Source organism: Malus sylvestris, chromosome 3 (genome assembly GCF_916048215.2).
Source record: "Malus sylvestris chromosome 3, drMalSylv7.2, whole genome shotgun sequence".
Taxonomy (NCBI): Eukaryota; Viridiplantae; Streptophyta; class Magnoliopsida; order Rosales; family Rosaceae; genus Malus; species Malus sylvestris.
In genome coordinates, this window is record NC_062262.1 from 27,230,048 (window position 1) to 27,250,870 (window position 20,823).

General features: G+C 40.1%; 1 pseudogene; it reads right to left on the reverse strand.

The window, feature by feature from the left end:
• The window catches only part of LOC126617120 ((-)-germacrene D synthase-like), a 29,339-nt pseudogene extending 14,537 nt beyond the window's left edge, over nt 1–14,802 (reverse strand).
• Between the last annotated feature and the right edge of the window lie 6,021 nt (nt 14,803–20,823).

The following is a 20,823-nucleotide window of genomic DNA, read 5'->3' on the forward strand; positions in this document are numbered from 1 at the left end:
CGATTTTGATAAATTTTTACAGCTATACTCCTTGACCCTATATGAATACAATGAATGAATTCGATCTTCAATTTAAAATATTTACACTAGTGGATACCACAAAATCTTATGTTATACTTAATGAAAATATTAATAAACTCTTAAGTGTTAGTGAATATATTGTTTTGATGAGATATGCATTTTGAGAAACTAGTTTCAATGATCCAACCGTCAAACTTGTTTGTATATGCTTCGAGATCGCATATGCCAAAAATTGAAAAAAACAAACATTCAGGGATCAAGTAACGGGACAAAACTTTTCGACGGTTATAAATGAAAAATCACGATTTAACGGTTATTTTAACTCCGATTTTGATGATTTAATACAGCTACACTCCTTGACCCTATATAAATACAATGAATGAATTTGATCTTCAATTTAAAATATTTACACAAGTGGATACCACAAAATCTTATGTTATACGTAATGAAAATATTAATAAACTCTTAAGTGTTAGTGAATATATTGTTTTGATGAGATACGCATTTTGGGAAACTAGTTTCAACAATCCAACCGTCAAACTTGTTTGTATATGCTTTGAGATCGCATATGCCAAAAATTGCAAAAAACAAACATTCAGAGATCAAGTAACGGGACAAAACTTTTCGACGGTTATAAACAAAAAATCACGATTTAACGGTTATTTTAACTCCGATTTTGATGATTTTTTTACAGCTACACTCCTTGACCCTATATAAATACAATGAATGAATTCGATCTTCAATTTAAAATATTTACACTACTGGATACCACAAAATCTTATGTTATACTTGATGAAAGTATAAATAAAATCTTTAAATGTTAGTGAATCTATTGTTTTGATGGGATACACATTCTACGAAACTAGTTTCGACGATCCAACCGTCAAACTTGTTTGTATGTGCTTTGAGATCGCATATGCCAAAAATTCCAAAAAACAAACATTCAGAGATCATGTAACGGGACAAAACTTTTCGATGGTTATAAACGAAAAATCACGATTTAACGGTTATTTTAACTCTGATTTTGATGATTTTTTACAGCTATACTCCTTGACCCTATATAAATACAATGAATGAATTCGATCTTCAATTTAAAATATTTACACTAGTGGATACCACAAAATCTTATGTTATACTTGATGAAAGTATGAATAAAATCTTTAAATGTTAGTGAATCTATTGTTTTGATGGGATACATATTCTACCAAACTAATTTCGACGATCCAACCGTCAAACATGTTTGTATATACTTCGAGATTGTATATGCCAAAAATTGCAAAAAAAAAACATTCAGAGATCAAGTAACGAGACAAAACGTTTCGATGCTTATAAACGAAAAATCACGATTTAACAGTTATTTTAACTCCGATTTTGATAATTTTTTACAGCTACACTCCTTGACCCTATATGAATACAATGAATGAATTCGATCTTCAATTTAAAATATTTACACTAGTGGATACCACAAAATCTTATGTTATACTTGATGAAAGTATGAATAAAATCTTTAAATGTTAGTGAATCTATTGTTTTGATGGGATACGCATTTTACGAAACTAGTTTCGACGATCCAACCGTCAAACATGTTTGTATATACTTCGAGATTGTATATGCCAAAAATTGCAAAAAATAAACATTCAGAGATCAAGTAAAGCGACAAAACTTTTCGACGGTTAAAAACGAAAAATCACGATTTAACGGTTATTTTAACACTGATTTTGATAATTTTTTTACAGCTACACTCCTTGACCCTATATGAATACAATGAATGAATTCGATCTTCAATTTAAAATATTTACACTAGTGGATACCACAAAATCTTATGTTATACTTAATAAAAATATTAATAAACTCTTTAAGTGTTAGTGAATATATTGTTTTGATGAGATACGCATTTTACGAAACTAATTTCAACAATCCAACCGTCAAACTTGTTTGTATATGCTTCGAGATCGCATATGCCAAAAATTGTAAAAAACAAACATTCAGAGATCAAGTAACGGGACAAAACTTTTTGACGGTTATAAACGAAAAATCACGATTTAACGGTTATTTTAACTCCAATTTTGATGATTTTTTACAGCTAGACTCCTTGATCCTATATAAATACAGCAAATGAATTCGATTTTCAATTTAAAATATTTATACTAGTGGATACCACAAAATCCTATGTTATACTTGATGAAAGTATGAATAAAATCTTTAAGTGTTAGTGAATCTATTGTTTTGATGGGATACGCATTCTACGAAACTAGTTTCGACGATCCAACCGTCAGACATGTTTGTATATACTTCGAGATTGCATATGCCAAACATTGCAAAAAACAAACATTCAGATATCAAGTAAAGAGACAAAACTTTTCGACGGTTATAAACGAAAAATCACGATTTAACGGTTATTTTAACTCCGATGTTGATGATTTTTTACAGCTACACTCCTTGACCCTATATGAATACAATGAATGAATTCGATATTCAATTTAAAATATTTACATTAGTGGATACCACAAAATCTTATGTTATACTTAATGAAAGTAAGAATAAACTCTTAAGTGTTAGTGAATCTATTGTTTTGATGAGATACGCATTCTATGAAACTAGTTTCAACGATCTAACCGTCATACTTGTTTGTACGCCAAAAAATTGCAAAAAACAAACTTTTAAAGATTAAGTAACGGGACAAAACTTTTCGACGGTTATAAACGAAAAATCACAATTTAACGGTTATTTTAACTCCGATTTTGATAATTTTTTACAACTACACTCATTGACCCTATATGAATACAATGAATGAATTCGATCTTCAATTTAAAATATTTACACTAGTGGATACCATAAAATCTTATGTTATACTTAATGAAAGTACGAATAAACACTCTAGTGGGTCACTTTCATTAAGTTTTGAGTTTCATTGGCAAGGTTTAAACTTTTGAGAAAGGCTTCACAACCTTGAAAACAAAAACGGTTTCATTTGTCATATCCTTGCACATTTAATATTTGTAATAGATTAGTAGTGTATGGATGTATTTTTTATGAGGCTCTTATTTTCGAGTGTAGATGTAGTCCTTAAACGACAAATGTGTTTTAATGTTTTGAAGTATTATTTATGTGACAATGTGTGGTATGTGCAAATTTAAGGAAAAAAAAAAATTTCTTAACGGGTCATAACGGGTCGGGTCACTTTACTCGTTGGGTAAAGTGACCCGACCTGTTAAGGACCCGTTAAGATAACAGGTGTGACACGACACGACCCGTTAAGATAACAGGTGTTACACGAAAACGACACGAACACGACTGACACGACCCGTTTGCCAGGAGCATTATGTAATTGGAGAAAAAAATAAAATTAAATCGAAAGTTATATAATTAAGTGTGAGTGTCAAGAAGGGAGGGACTTACCACATGATATATCATAACCTTGTTGTCTAAGCAATCGAAAATATAGAGCATCTGCGTGAAGGTTGTGATCGTCATCCCTCCCTTAGTGTTGGTGACTACCATCGTAAGAATCCTTGCGAATTTACTACAAAACTTCATCAATCTCATCCTCAAAATGGTAGGAAACGCTTAAGCGTTGAATCGTATCGACCAAGTCCAGCTTATCTGAACGCTTACATGGTGTTGGAGCCAATATCATTCTCTTCATATTTTCCTTTTGTTTGTACCATACTGAGAGCCTCCGTATTTAGACCTCGTATAAATACTTGGGGGACTCAAATGTAATTATGTGATAAATGAAGGGGCAAATTTGTAATAAGTGAGGAGCCCTTATTCTATAAAAGGACTCATCACTCTCCTTATTGAAGAAAGCCAATTCTTAGGCCTGAGATCCCCAAACTCGCTCACATTCAGAGAGCCTCATTCTCACATTACAGAGTCTCTCTCCCTCACAATCTTCTCTGAGAAATACAATAATCAGTGTGGACGTAGCCCAAACATTGGGGTGAACCACGATATATCTTATGTTATTTACTTTCTTGCAGATTCACAATCGGATTTACGTTGTTCCAAGACCCCTCCGGTTTTGTGCATCAACATTTGGCGCCGTCTGTGGGAATCAACACGAAAAACTATGTCGGTTCTCTTTCATTTTTTCATCTCACCACTATGAATCTGCAAAAATCCCAAAAGCCTTATACCTGCAAGCTCCTGAAAAATCCACCCTAGAGTAGTCATCCCTGTAAAAGGAAGGGCAGCAACCACAGCAAACCTAGTCAAGGCTCCGACAAACACAAACCCAGTAAAAAACAGAAGTGGGCTGAAAATAAGCAGAAACGGCCAGCTCAAAACCAGCAGCGTCACCGACGCCAAGAAGCTCAACCTCATCAACCCCATAAGTAACCCTCTGATTGCTAAGTCAGTGAAAGCAGCCAAAAGCACTTTTGTGCCTGAGGTCTGCAACTTTTGCTGTTGCTGTCTATGCTGAATCTTCATTGTGCTCTGCTTTATATATACTTCGTGAAATGAAGATCCGTATAATTCTCAACTCTCTGGGTTTTTTGAAGTGGGAAAAGTTGTTTTATATTGAGGTGTTGTAGCTGGGTTTTGCTTACCTGTAGGTTTTGATATCTGTTGTTAACTTGTTATATATGTGGCAACTGCTGGAGTTCATGTGGGACACGTGGCAGTGACTTAATTGTATACAAATGATCCGGCGTTTTGTCCAAAACCACTGGGTTGTTTTATCGACGCGGCTGTCCAAAACCACTGAGACACCCTAGAGTAGTCATCCGTATAATTTGGGGCCTTACCAAGACAGACTGAGGACATTCCCTAACATGCGTGGTAAATCTTACAACCCATTGATTTTTCGGATTCTGATGCGGATAAATGTCCGTGTTCGTTTTGTTATTTTACTTATTGCGCTTGGAGTGGTCTTTACATTGGAGCAAGTACTTCTCCTATCATTGTGTTCGTCTTTGCAATTTGTATTATCAGCTTTCTGGTGTCTATGCACCTGGCGAAATGGGTTCTTACAAAAGATGAGGGACCTCTGGAGATGGGTCAGATATTAGATGCAATACGTGATGGAGCTGAAGGTTTCTTCAGGACCCAGTATGGGACCATCTCTAAGATGGCATTTTTACTAGCTGTGGTTATTTTCTGCATATATTTATTTCGCAGACCGACACCTCAGCAAGAATCATTTGGTCTCGGGAGGTTCACTTCAGCTTATATTACGGTAGTTGCATTTCTTTTGGGAGCTTTGTGTTCTGGTGCTGCTGGGTATGTTGGGATGTGGGTTTCAGTTCGTGCAAATGTTTGAGTCTATAGTGCTGCAAGACGGTCTGCAAGAGAGGCATTACAGATAGCTGTTCGTGCTGGTGGTTTTTCTGCTTTGGTGGTTGTTGGTATGCTGTACTTGGTATAGCCATCCTGTATGCCACATTTTATGTTTGGTTGGGAGTGGATTTGCTAGGTTCAATGAAGGTTACTGACTTGCCTCTTCTGCTTGTTGGATATGGATTCGGTGCTTCTTTTGTTGCCTTATTTGCTCAGTTGGGAGGTGGAATATACACCAAAGCAGCCGATGTTGGAGCAGATCTTGTTGGAAAAATAGAGCAGGGAATTCCTGAAGATGACCCTAGGAATCCTGCTGTGATTGCAGATCTCAGAGGGAACGAGGAGAAGGTTATGGGGCCTATGTTTCCGAGGCTTCATGTGAATGATGCAGATAAAAGAGGACCAAAAGCTGGAATAAGATGGCCCTTTATGAGCAGCTGAGTATCCCATCTCAGAGGTTCAATCCTGGAGTGCTGCCTCTTAATGCAAAAGCTTGATCAACCCATCCGAAGGAGGGCACGCTGTTGACCACCCACATGCAAAAAAGGGAAGTTTTGCTCTACGAGAGCACATGGGAAACAAAAACAAAAGCAACAAAGATGCAGAAGAAAGGAAAAAGCAATCAAGTGAGCTGCGGGAAACAAAGGCAAAAGCAAGGAATAAAAAGAGAAAGGAAAGGATTATACTTTAGCTTTTGTCGACCACCAAAGCAGAAGATGCCATTAACTTTTGAAAAAGAAAACTTTCATCATGCATGTTCCCACTTTTTTGAAGAAGCCATTGGAATACGCACATGGAAAAAGATCTACAACAACCCAGTACGCAGTAGGTGCAATACGCACCAACGATCTGCAACTGTCGAAACCTTTGTTTTGAATGATGTAATTTATTTTTCTTATTTTTCGGAGACATCTGTATGAACCCCATCAGAGGGTAATCATAAAAAAAAAAAAAAAAAGGGCAAGCCCAAAATAATGGGCTGGAATGTTGTGTGAAGGGCGAATGCCCATATGCCCAAAAGAGCCAGACCCTCTATTATCACTAACCAGGTGATCAAAAGTACGTCTAGTACTACAAAAAATTATTCGGCAGCCTGCCGCTATTATCACACACTAGGTGATCAAAAGAAAGCCCAGTACTCCAAAATTATTCGGCAGCCTTCCGCTATTATCACCAACTAGGTGATCAAAAGTACACCCAGTACTCCAAAATTATTCGGCAGCCTGCCGCTATTATCACCCACTAGGTGATGAAAAGTACGTCCAATACTCCAAAATTATACATAAGCATCACTCATGTCATTCATACATAAACATTAATGAGCATCACTCCTGACAATCATACATAAACATTCATGACCATCATTCATGTCAACAATCATGAGCATCACTCATGTTAACATTCATGAGCATCACTCATGTCAACATCCATAAGCATCACTTATATCAATCAACATAAACATTCATGAGCATCACTGATGACAATCTAGGTTCAAAAGCTTCATTTACAGAGCTCTAGCTTCGAAAGCTTCATTTACAGAGTTTTAGCTTCGAAAGATTCATTTACAGAGCTCTAGGTTCAAAAGCTTTATTTACAGAGCTCTAGTTTCGAAAGCTTCATTTACAGAGTTTTAGCTTCGAAAGATTCATTTACAGAGCTCTAGCTTCAAAAGCTTCATTTACAAAAGCTCCGGCTTCGAAAGCTTCAGTTATAGAGCTCTAGCTTCAAAGCTTCACTTGCAAAGCTTCACCTACAAAGCTTCAGTGTAGGGTATACAAATACTGCCTCCGAACAACCGCCACTTCGGCCCATACATGGATTCAATTTGAAGTCTCCAACTAACAGACTCTATTGACCGAAGACTTGGGGGACTACATTATGTACCATATATTGGGCCTCATGAAAAATACTTGGGGGACTTAGCCCATTATTTATGTACTGAGGAGCGAGCCCTTATTCTATAAAAGGGACTCCCTCATTTTCATTAGAGAGCACCCATTATTCATGTACTGAGGAGAGAGCCCTTATTTTATAAAAGGGACTCCCTCACCTTCATTAGAGAGCATTGTCGCCAGCTGAGCAACCGCATCGCCGCGAGCATCACTCCTAACCCATCACTTATGTATTGAGGAGCGAGCCCTTATTTTACAAAATGGACTCCCTCACCATCATTAGAGAGCATCAGCTCTAGCCCATCATTCATGTATTGAGGAGCAAGCCCTTATTCTATAAAAGGGACTCCTTCACCTTCAACGTCACAAGCCGAGCCAACCAAGGCAACATAAGCCACAAGCAAAGCAGCCTCGCAACATGTGCTACTTCTAGTTGAGCATCATTTCAGATTGAGCACCGCCTCATATCGAGTATCAGTCCTAGACGACATCTAGTTACTTCGGCCAACACATGGATTGAATTTCAAGTCTCCAGCCAAAAGACTCTCTTAACTGAAGACTTAGGGGACTACTGTTTGTACCATACTTAGGGCCTCCGTATTTAGACCTCGTATAAATACTCGGGAGACTTAAATGTAATTATGTGATAAATGAAGGGGTAAATATGTAATAAGTGAGGAGCCCTTATTCTATAAAAGGACTCCTCACTCTCCTCATTCAAGAAGGCTAATTCTTAGGTCTGAGATCCCCAAACTCCCTCACATTTAGAGAGCCTCATTCTCACATTACAGAGGCTCTCTCCCTCACAATCTTCTCAGAGAAATACAATAATCAGTGTGGATGTAGCCTAAACATTGGGGTGAACCACAATACATCTTGTGTTATTTACTTTCTTGCATGTTCACGGTCGGATTTACGTTGTTCCAAGACCCTTCCGATTTTGTGCATCAACACCTTTAATTCTTGGACAAGTTTCTTAGCTTCAATATTTTTTTCCTGCAAACACAAACTGAAAAGGGAATTATACTTTTCCTGCATGGGGCACATAATTCCAAACTATTAATCTCAGTGAATTTCCTACTACCACTGAAGCATATGATAAAAAATAATCTCCCCAAAAGTTAGGGGGAAAATTAGCTGAACGTCAATTAACATCACTGGGAATTGTTTTTGAGGAATGAGCTTGAGATGGTGATGACATTTTATTCCTAATTTGGAGAAGGTGAATAGGCTTTTTAGTTGCATGAGTTAAAGAGGTGGTGTGCTATGTTATTTATAGTGAGTGAAACAGTGAAAAACAAAAAAGGAAAAAAAACTGAGGTAAAAGTGTTTTCATTACTAACTTGTTTCACATGTTTAACACACTTTTAAAAGTGTTTTCATTACTAACTTGTTTCACACGTTTAAGACGTGTTGGAGTAAATATGTTTTTATTTAAATATTTAATATATATATTTATGTTTTGCTTAATTACCAATATTCTATACATAACAGCCAATTTATTTTGGCCTTATCAATTAGATAAGGAGTTATCTTCTCTTAAATATAAAACGTGGGATTCCTTTTCTATATAGAGAAGATGATCATGTTATTAAGCATATTCAAACTGTTTTGTCCTTTTCACTTTGAATTTGCCTTACGTTTTAACTAATATTTATGCTGATAAATATTCAAACGTTTTGACTAATATATATTAATAACATGTAAAACAACCCATATACATAGAAAAGCATCAGATGTACTTTATATATATTTTAACCGTTTTGCCCTTTTCTATGTGATTACTTTATGTTTTGGTTTTTCCGTTTTGTTCTACTTTCAAAGCCCTCATTAATCTCTCAAATTCTCAACGTCGTTTTCTCTCTAGTATATATAGTAGTCCTTGGATACAATGAAATTATGGAAAAAATATATATATTTTCTGATATATAGTTTTGAAAAGCAACATATTGAGAGGGTGTGAGTTCGAAAGTTCTTCCACTGTGCAAGGAAGAACTTTATCAGACGAAGAAGATTCAGGACATTTTTATCCTGGAGATGACGTGATGTTTGTGAACTGCTTGCACACTTTGGGTAGAGCCGCGAAACGTCTTAAAGAGAGCGACTTAGTACGCGACTCATCCCAAGAATCATTCACCACTCAAGGCTTCTACATTTTTTGGGTAACTTCGTTCCTTTCTATTTCAGTTTACAACAATTTTAAGACATATTCTATTTGTACCATACTTGACCAATCTCGAAACTACTAAGCACCGGTCAACGTTATACCGTCAAAGACCCAGAAGAGTTTCCCTCCAACCAGGAGGCCAATCACAGCACGACACATGTTGACATCAGAAGCCAATCATAGCGCGACACGTGTCAACATTAGAAGCCAATCATAATACGACACGTGTTAATGTTAGAATGAAACTAGAAACTCTCTTCTATAAATAAAGATCATTTTCTCACAATATTTCCTAATGTCATTTGTACTAAATCATTCACTTGTACTTACTAAAAGAGAGCTTGAACTTATGTACTTGTGTAAACCCTTCACAATTAATGAGAACTCCTCTACTCCGTGGACGTAGCCAATCTGGGTGAACCACGTATATCTTGTGTTTGCTTCCCTGTCTCCATCCATTTATATACTTATTCACACTAGTGACTGAAGCAATCTAGCGAAGGTCACAAACTTAACACTTTCTGTTGTACCAAAGTCCTCACTAGTTTTGTGCATCAACATTTGGCGCCGTCTGTGGGAATGACACTTATTCTCACTCTCTTCAGTTTTGTTGAGCTGGTTTCCACCATTCGTACACTCTCTTTTGACCAGACATCCCTCTCCAACATGGGGAGTGAAGGAAGCCACATCACATTTACAAGGAGGATACTCGACACCCCCTCCAAGCAAAGACAAAGCAGAAGCTTAGCTTGCAACTCTATACTGGAAATGAGGACCCGATTGAACACCTTAACCTCTTTGAGTCCACCATGGCATACCGGATGCACACCGATGAAGAACGATGTCTTCTTTTCCCCTCCACCCTCTCTGGCGGAGCTCTAAATTGGTATTGTCGTCTTCCATTTAAGACGGTAGACTCATTTAAGGAATTGAGGAAACTGTTTGTTTCTCAACACATTTTCCAGACCGATCGTTTGCATTCTGCAGATGACTTGTACATTATTCGCTAGAAGCTGGACGAGTCACTACGAGAGTATGCCGGTCGCTTCAGCCATGAGTATTCTCGCTGCACTGAGGCAGATGACAAGACCGCCCTCAAGGCCTTCACGGCAGGCCTACGTGATTGTTGCTTAAGTACATGATCAATGCCAACACTTGGAAGACTTACTCTGAGGTGATGGCACAAGCTTACAACCATGCCTCAGCCGAGGCAAGGACATATCAAGGGAAACCCCCCACAGCCACCTCTTATCAGCAAGTAGGGAGTGGAAGCCAGATCCAACCAAATGAGAAGACCTCGACCTTCTAAATGGCAGCGGTGCCTCCCCCTGCCTTACTTAATACTTTGCCAAGTCAATAGACATATCAATCTAAGGGCAAAAGGAAAGATTTCCATCCTCACCAGTCTCATTTTAGTAAAAGGAGTAAGGGACACTACCGCGATAACCAAGGGTATCGCCACGATAATCCCCGACCCCAGGCAGTCAACACAGTGGGTCAAGCATGTATCAGGACAGCCCCTACCCCGAGGTATGAGGTATACACACCTTTGAACGCCACATGCGTGGCCATTTACCCCAGCATAACGTACCTAATACCGAAGCCAAAGCCGAGGCACCCGGATTACAAGTCCATGAAGAACACGGGCACGTTTTGCTGCTACCACGAGTATAACGGCCATGACGACGAGAAGTGTATCACCCTTCGTGATCATATTGAACCTTTGGCACGTGAAGGAAAAATTGATCAATTCTCCTTCACCCTCCAAGGGGTAACCGTAACCAACGCTAGGTGAATGTGATATATTCCATAAGTGGTGGCACACCTATATCTAAATCTTACAACAGGGCCATGAAAAATAGTGAACGAGCTTTAAGGTCTGGCCACCAAGTGTTTCATGTGGAAGACATCAGGGGAGGCAAGTATCAAAAGCCTAATTGGGATCCAATATGTTTTTACCCTGAGGAAGAAAGAGGTATCATCTACCCTCACAACGACCCACTGATCGTGGAAGCTCACATAGCCAACTTTGAAGTACGACGAATCCTGGTAGACACGGGGGCTTCGGTCAATATCATGTTTGCTGAAGCTTTCAGGGCACTTAATATAGCTGAACACTTGCTCGATTGCTCGATTTCCCCTCTGATAAGCTTCTCCGGTGATATCGTGCAACCTTTGGGGAGCATACACTTACCTTTCACCATTGGTACAGGCCCTTACACAGCTACTATTACCACTAACTTCCTGGTGGTTGATTGCCCAATGGCATACAATGTCATCTTTGGACGCATAGGCATCAATGATCTCAAGGCCATGGTATCCACACATATGTTGTTGATGAAATTTCCAACCCCCTATGGCAATGGTTACATCAGAGGAGATCAACTTAGTGTACGATCATGTTACAACACTTCGGTCAAGCAACAACACCTGTCTGTGCCCAAGGAGACCCTTTTTTTACGTGACCAAGTCATAAAGACCAGGCCAGACGAAGCCAACTTAGATATTCACGATGGCAACAGTCAACCCGACGATCCTCGAGATGACTCTTTCACCCAACAAGCACAACTCGCTGAAGAGTTGGAGAAGGTTTCTATCTCAAAAGATTATCCGTATCGCATGGTGAAGATTGGTACCACATTGTCACCACCCATTCGGTTGGCATTGATCTCTTTTTTGCAAGAGAGCACTAAGGTCTTTGCCTGGTCATACGAGGACATGTCAGGCATCTCTCCCGATATAATCTGTCGTCGCTTAAGTATTGACCCCAAGACCAAGCCAGTGAAACAGAAGCGAAAATCTTATGACGCTGAACGGTACGAGGCAATGAAGGCAGAAGTTGAAAAACTCAAAGGCATAGGTTTCGTCCGCGAAGTTAATTATCCAAAGTGGGTAGCAAATGTTGTCCTTGTTAAGAAGAATCCGACCAAGGAAAGTCTCCTGCTTCAAAAGGTCTTGTGGAGAATGTGTGTCGATTACACCGACCTAAACAAAGGATGCCCGAATGATAGCTTTCCTCTTCCTCTCATAGACAGACTTATAGACTCTACGACAGGGTGTGAAATACTGAGCTTCATGGATGCTTACTCAGGATACAACCAAATCCTCATGAACCATCCTGACCAAGAACACACAGCCTTCACTACTGACAGGGGACTATATTGCTATAAAGTCATGCCCTTCGGCCTAAAGAATGCAGAAGCGACTTATCAGAGACTGGTCAATTCAATGTTCGCTGAATAGATTAGGAAAAACATGGACGTTTACGTTGATGATATGCTAGTCAAAAGCAAACATGCTGACCAACACATCACCAACCTATCTGAAACTTTCACCATTATGAAGAGGTATCGAATGAGGTTGAGCCCCAACAAATGTGCCTTCGGCGTAGTCTCTGGAAAATTCTTAGGCTTCATGATAAGCCAACGAGGCATTGAGGCTAATCCCGAGAAGATCAAAGCAATCCTCGACATGAAGGAACCGGTAACTTCAAAAGACATCCAGAGCTTTACTGGCAAGGTGGCAGCCTTAACTAGGTTCATCTCTAAGGCCACAGACAGATGTGCTCTTTTCTTCAAAGCACTTAAGGGAAGTAAGAAGTACATTACATGGACTGATTAATGTGCTGAGGCATTCAAGAACCTCAAAGACTACATGCGTAAAGACCATTTGCTCTTCAAACCTGAGGTTAATGGCACTTTCATTATCTATCTGTCGGTATCAGCTTCAGCAGTAAGTTCCGTTCTCATTCGAAATGATGGAAACGTCGAACGACCTGTCTACTACGCTAGCAAGGCCTTACAAGATACGGAGACACGATACTCCAACATTGAGAAATTGGCTTTAGCATTGGTCATGTTTGCTCGAAAACTTCACCCTTACTTCCAAGCACACTCCATCATCGTGCTTACCAATCATCCTCTTCGACAGATACTCCAAAGTCCTGACACTTATGGGTGAATGATCAAATGGGCGATAGCATTGGGTGAGTTTGACATCTCCTACTAACCAAAGCCAACTGAGAAGGGCCAAGCAGTGGCAGACTTCATCGTTGACTTCACATATCCTGTTGACATTGTTTCGACGCTTAAAGAAGTGGTTTCATTACCTTCAGAAGCTCAGAAAATAGAACCAACAGCCCCAGCATGGAGTCTATATGTTGATGCTCGTCCAACCAACAGGGTTGTGGAGCAAGACTAGTCCTTACGACCCCTGACAAAGTGGCGATGGAGTATGCTCTTCGTTTCAAATTCAAGGCGTCCAACAAGGAGGTCGAATGTGTAGCCCTCCTAGCAGGCTTACGTTTGACCAAACACCTTGAGGTCAAACGAATTGATATCTTCAGTGACTCCCAATTGGTGGTTAACCAAGTCACCAACAACTTTGACGCTAAGGATAGCTCCATGGCAGCATATCTGGCATAAACACAATTGTTGCTCAAGTACTTCCACAACCAGATCACCCAAATTCCTCTAGCGGCAAACAGTCATGCAGATGCTTTGGATTGCCTCGCCTCAGCGGTGGAAGACAAGATTGGGAGAAAAATTCAAGTCGAATTGTTGGCAGCACCAAGCATCATGGCTGCGGAAATGTGCAACTTACAACAGAGGGATAGTTGGATTACCCCAATTTATAGATTCCTTGCTCATGGCACCCTTCCAAATGACAAAGTCCAAGCTAAGCAGATTCGATAGAAGGTTATCCGTTACTTGATCATTAATGACCAACTCTACAAGCGGGGTTTTAACCTACTATACCTAAGATACCTTATGCCCGCACAGGCGGAAACTGTCATTCGAGAAATACATGAAGGAGTCTGCGGAGATCATGCTGGATCTCGATCACTAGTACACAAGGCTTTTCGCCAAGGATATTACTGGCCAACACTCCACCAAGATGCCATCAGAATATCCCGCTCATGTGATAAGTGTCAATGCTATGCAACTATTCTTCACTCCCTTCTCGAGTCGCTCAATCTTATGATCAGCCCTTGGTCCTTCGCCCAATGGGGACTTGATTTGATCGGCCCAATGCCTGCAGGGAAAGGCAATGTTCGCTATGAAATCGTTGTAGTTGACTACTTCACAAAGTGGGCCGAAGTATAACCCTTAGCAACCATTACTAAGGCAAAAATAGAAGACTTCGTATGGAAGAACATCCTTTGCAGATTCGGCATTCCCAATATGATAGTCACTGATAACAGGCGACAGTTCGACAACAATAAGTTCAGGATGTTCTGCTCTAAGTTCAATATCAACTTATGTTTTGCCTCCCCAGCTCATCCCCAATCTAATGGACAAGTTGAAGCCATTAACAAAATAATCAAGCGAACTTTGAAAACCAGCTTGGACAAGGGTAAAGGTTGTTGGACAGAATTTGTACCTCAAGTTCTTTGGTCATACCGCATTTTGTATCGGACACCAACAGGAGAAACCCCATTCTCACTTGCCTTTGGTACAAAGGTAGTTGTCCTAGTTGAGCTTGAGTAAGCAACGTTCCGAGTCCAAAACTACGTGCAAAGCGAAAATGACAAACAACTTACCCTCAACTTAGATCTAGTCGAGGAACACAGAAACCAGGCTCACTTGAGGAATGTCGCCTACAAGCAGCGCATCTCCAACTACTATGACTTAAGGGTCAAACCTCGTTCTTTCAAAGTGGGGGATTGGGTATTGAAGAAAAGATTACTCTGCGACAGAGTCCCAAATGAAGGAACACTTAGTCCAAACTGGGATGGACCGTTTGAAGTTGTTGGCATCAGTCGCCCTGGCTGCTACAAGCTTAGAAGCTCCGATGGCAAGACCTTTGGCCATCCATGGAACGCTGATCACTTGAAGTACTATTACAAGTAAACTCACATTGTATAAGTGTTAAGCTTTAACCGTTCGGCATCCTATGTAACGAAGACTATTTGGCATGAATTCAATAAAGAGGTGATTTAGACAACTCGGTCCTAATCCTCTTACATTCCTAGCAATGAAACACTCGGGTTCAAAGCTTCAACATGAATGCTTCCAACATGAAACAAAGTCTAAGTATATGTCAACAAGACTATACAAATAAACAAACAGCTTCATAGTATATTCGTTCACTCATTCATTCCAACACATTTATACATAAGCCAACTGTGCTTTGAAAGGGTTCAACATACTTTGTGTCATTCGACACTTGCTACAATGTGCCTAGACACCTTGCCTTTATTCTCACCAACCAGGTGATGAAATGTGAAGAAGGAACTAATATTCATGCCACCAACCAGGTTATGAAATGTACAACCCGTACTCTCCTTTATGCCACCAACCAGGTGATGAAATGTACAACCCGTACTCTAATATCATTTGGCAACTTGCCACTCATACCACCAACCAGGTGAAGAAGGAACTCATCTTCATGCCACCAACCAGGTGATGAAATGTACAACCCGTACTATCCTTCATGCCACCAACGAGATGATGAAATGTACAACCCGTACTCTAATATCATTTGGCAACTTGCCATTCATGCCACCAACCAGGTGATGAAATGTACAACTCGTACTCTCCTTCATGCCACCAACCAGGTGATGAAATGTACAACCCGTACTCTAATATCATTTGGTAACTTGCTACTTATGCCACCAACTAGGTAAAGAAGGAACTCATCTTCATGCCACCAACCAGGTGATGAAATGTACAACCCGTACTTTAATATCATTTGGCAACTTGCCATTCATGCCACCAACCAGGGGAAGAAGGAACTCATCATCGTGCCACCAACCAAGTGATGAAAGGTTATGAAGGAACTTACCTTCGTACCACCAACCAAGTGATGAAAGCAACTCACCATTCATTCCACTTACCAGAAGACGAGTGGTACAACTTGTACATGTGAACTCCTAGCATTCACAAATAATCAAAAACCCTCAAGCTTGACAACTCAACTATGGGAGCAATTATGCCTAACAAGAGTTATAGTCACCAACAAAGTCTTATTGCAAGCCAACAACAACTTAAGTGCATGGCATACGAAGATCAAGCTATTCAGCCGTCTTGCATTTGCTTCAAACATTTCCCCTATGTAACAATGCAAACACTACAACTCGTAGAAAGCTTCACACATTCTTGATCAAGACAGTGTGAAGCAAAACCAATTTATGGTGCCAACAAGAGCTTCATCAAAGGAGTTCAACCACAATTCTCAAAAGCTTCACACACTCTTGATCAAGACAGTGTGAAGCAATACCAATTTATGGTGCCAACAAGAGCTTTATCAATGGAGGGTAACCATAATTCTCAAAAGCTTCACACACTCTTGTTCAAGACAGTGTGAAGCAAAACCAATTTATGGTGCCAACAAGAGCTTCATCAAAGGAGTTCAACCACAATTCTCAAAAGCTTCACACACTTTTGATCAAGACAGTGTGAAGCAAAACCAATTTATGGTGCCAACAAGAGCTTCATCAATGGAGGGCAACCATAATTCTCAAAAGCTTCACACACTCTTGATCAAGACAGTGTGAAGCAAAACCAATTTATGGTGCCAACAAGAGCTTCATCAAAGGAGTTCAACCACAATTCTCAAAAGCTTCACACATTCTTGATCAAGACAGTGTGAAGCAAAACCAATTTATGGTGCCAACAAAAGCTTCATCAATGGAGGGCAACCACAATTCTCAAAAGCTTCACCCACTCTTGATCAAGACAGTGTGAAGCAAAACCAATTTATGGTGCCAACAAAAGCTTCATCAATGGAGGGTAACTACAAATTCTCAAAAGCTTCACACTATCTTGATCAAGATAGTGTGAAGCAAATCAATTCATGGTACCCAAAAAAAGCTTCAACACAAAAACGTCACCCATAAAAGCTTCAACTCCAAAGCTTCACCCACAAAATCTTCACCCACAAAAGCTTGACCCATAAAAGCTTGACCCACAAAAGTTTGACCCACAAAAGCTTGACCCACAAAAGCTTGACCCACAAAAGCTTGACCTATAAAAGCTTGACCCACAAAAGCTTGACCCACAAAAGCTTGACCCACAAAAGCTTGACCCACAAAAACTTCACCCACAAAAGCTTCACCTACAAAAGCTTGACCCACAGAAGCTTGACCCACAAAAGCTTGACCCATAAAAGCTTTACCCACAAAAGCTTTACCCACAAAAGCTTTACCCACAAAAGCTTCACCTACAAAACTTCAACACAAAAGCTTCACCTACAAAGCTTCAACACAAAAGCTTCACCTTCAAAAGCTTCACACTATCTTGATCAAGATAGTGTGAAGCAAAATCAATTCATGGTGCCCAACAAAGCTTCAACCTTAAAGCTTCACCTACAAAACTTCACCTACAAAGCTTTAATATATATATATATATATATATTTTTTTTTCAGAAATTCAAAAATCCAAAAATTCAGAAATTCAACAATTCAAAAATTCGGAAATCCGAAAATTCAAAAATTTGAAAAAAAAATTTTGAAATAAAAAAAAAATTGCCTAAGCCTCCTCTGCTTTGGGCCTAACAACTTTCATAACAAATATATATGAAGGAGTTTTGGGCTACCACTTAAAAAGGAAATGCCTCATTTGTCAACTCCCTCGACCGGAGACTTGGGGGACTCCTACCATATGCTACTGCACCTTGATACACGGAAGTCTCACGACCACTCAGTGACTTGGATTTTTCAAGTCTCCAAACGAGAAGTTTTCTTCACTCGGGAAATTAAGGGAGCACTACCTCAACCTACATGCTTCACTCACAAAGCTTCAACATACAAGCTTCAACAAAAGGAAAAATTTAAAGAATTTAGTGAAGAATGCCTTGGTGTATTTAACACAATACGTTGAAATGAAGCAAAGCTTGTTTATTGATATCTCCGATAAGTTACAAATATGTACATATACATGAATTAAAATAAACAAACAAGAGGAAGCCTTCACAAGGGTTGCTCAGAAGAAGTCTCAGCAGTCGGTAAAGCCCAAAAAAGACGAGGCACCAGAGGGTGATTATTCGGAGGCTCAGTACTAGGCAGAACCCCAGAAGGAGGAGGCACCGAAGGTTGATCATTTGGAGCTTCATTACGCGGTATAGCCCCAGAAGAAGAAGGCAATAAATGCCCTTGGAACAAACCCACAAACCTTTGATGATCAAGTAAAATCTGACCATCAGATTCCTGCAGCTGGTCGAGTTTCCTCTTCATGTTTGTAACATAGTCATGTGCGAGCCTGTGCAACTGTTTATTCTCATGCTTGAGCCCTCTGATCTCTTGTTTGAGACTTATCACTTCAGCCGTCAATGATTCAACTTGGCGGGTTCGAGCAAATAGGCGTTGGGCCATGTTAGACATAGAACCTGCACACTGAACACTGAGAGCCAGATAATCCTTAATAGCCAACTCATCAGACCGTTTGGAAAGTAGTCTGTTGTCTTTGGGAGTGAGAATGTTCCTGGCCACCACCACAGCGGTCATATCATTCTTCATCACAGAGTCCCCAACGGTAAGAAGACCAGTAGGGGATAAGAAGGATGGGTGCCATATGTTGTCTTGAGAAGGCATGACTGCCTCTTCACCAAAGTTCAAGTCAAAACGACGGTCAGATGGGCCAGACATTCTCAGAAATGATGAAGGAGAAATGAGGTGCAATAAATCTCTTAAGTAAAGGGAAAATTCCTACAAGCAATAACTCTCTGAATGTACTTCTTGCACACAATTGGTGCCCTTATAAAAGAAAGGGCAACATGGTCGTTGGTTCAAAAATCGAAGAGGCACCATTCTCCGAATTTCGAAGAGGCACCACTTTCCACACGCAACATTAGTTCCTCAGGTACCACAGATAACTTTGCCAATGATCTCTAACAAATTTTAGACACATAAATTTTGAAGGTCCAGCTACCCTACTATTACCCACAAGGGTAAAGGAACAGCACCACTGCTTGATAATTAGAAAGTCCCAATGTGTGTCAACCTTCGTGCTCCGTAGCAAGGCAGACTGGCAAAAATGCCCAACCTTTACTCACATTCGAGAAAACACTCCCAACCAGATTGTTTGCTCAAAAATCGAAGAGGCACCACTATCCGAATCTCGAGAGCCAGACTCCCAACAAGATTACTTTCTAAAAAATCGAAAAGACACTGCTCTTCGAATCTCAAGAGTCAGACTCATAACATGATTGCTTTCTCAAAAATCAAAGAGGCACTATTTTTGGAATCTCGAGAGCCAAATCCTCGATAGGATTGTTTGTTCGAAAACTGAAGAGGCACCGCTCTTTGAACTTCGAGAGCCAGATTTCCTTGGATAAAGCTTGTCTGCAATCTTCACACGCAACATCAGCTTTCCAGATACCACAGACCACTTTTTCAAAGCGCTCTGACAAAGTTAAAAAATGTGAAGCTTGCAACTCCCACTGCATTGCTATGACCAAGAAGGGTAAATGAATAGCATTATTACTTGCTCAAAAATCAAAGAGGCACCGCCCTCCAAATCTCGAGAGCCAGACTCTCAACATGATTACTTTCTCAAAAAGAAAAAGTATGTCATATCATCTCTTCTGCATTTGCTTCTCCTTATCCTTGTTGCTGTTTACAACACAAGGAGAAGGAGAACAATTAACCAGAAGCCGAAGTTGAACCTCCGATCCATGTTGTTTGCTTGGAAGTCTGATTGCTTACCTTGTCTGTTACCTCTTTCGGCAAATCTCCTAGCTCGGCAACTTGGGGGACTCCTACTATAGGGTTTTGTATCGCACTTGACCAAGCCCAAAACTACAAGTAAGTTTCAAGTGAAATTGATACATTACCTTGTGCATTTTCATCGGTTAAAGATACCACCCCTGGATGGAGGAAAGTACTTCCAGAGAAGATGCCACATTTACGTATAAGACAGATAAGGCAAGTGAAAATGATACCACACTTCGGTACTTAGAAGTTTCATGATTACTCAATGGCTTGGATCTTGCAAGTCCCCAACCATGGAGCTTTCCTCACTCGAGAACTTAGGGGAGCACTATTTGTACCATACTTGACTAATCCCGAAACTACTGAGCACCGGTCAACGTTATACTGTCAAGAACCCAAAAGAGTTTCCCTCTAACCAGGAGGCCAATCACAGCGCAACACCTGTCGACATTAGAAGCCAATCATAGCGCGACACGTGTCAACATCAGAAGCCAATCATAGCACGACACGTGTCAATATCATCAGGGTTAAAAGGAAGAGTATCCCATATCATGCTTTTTCCCTATCTTTTCCTTTGGCCTTGTTCTTACCTGCAAGACAAGGAGAAAGAGAGCAATCAGTCAGCACTTGGAATCAAGTTTCTAGTCAGGAACTGACTGCCTGGAACCCCTTGCCTGATTACTTACCTGGCATTGCTCTCGAGTACTCATCTTCAACATCTTATGCTTCCAGATAAGATACCACATCTGCCTGAGGAACAGATAGGGCAAGTGAGAAGGATACAAGGAAACATGTGGAGACCAGCGTAG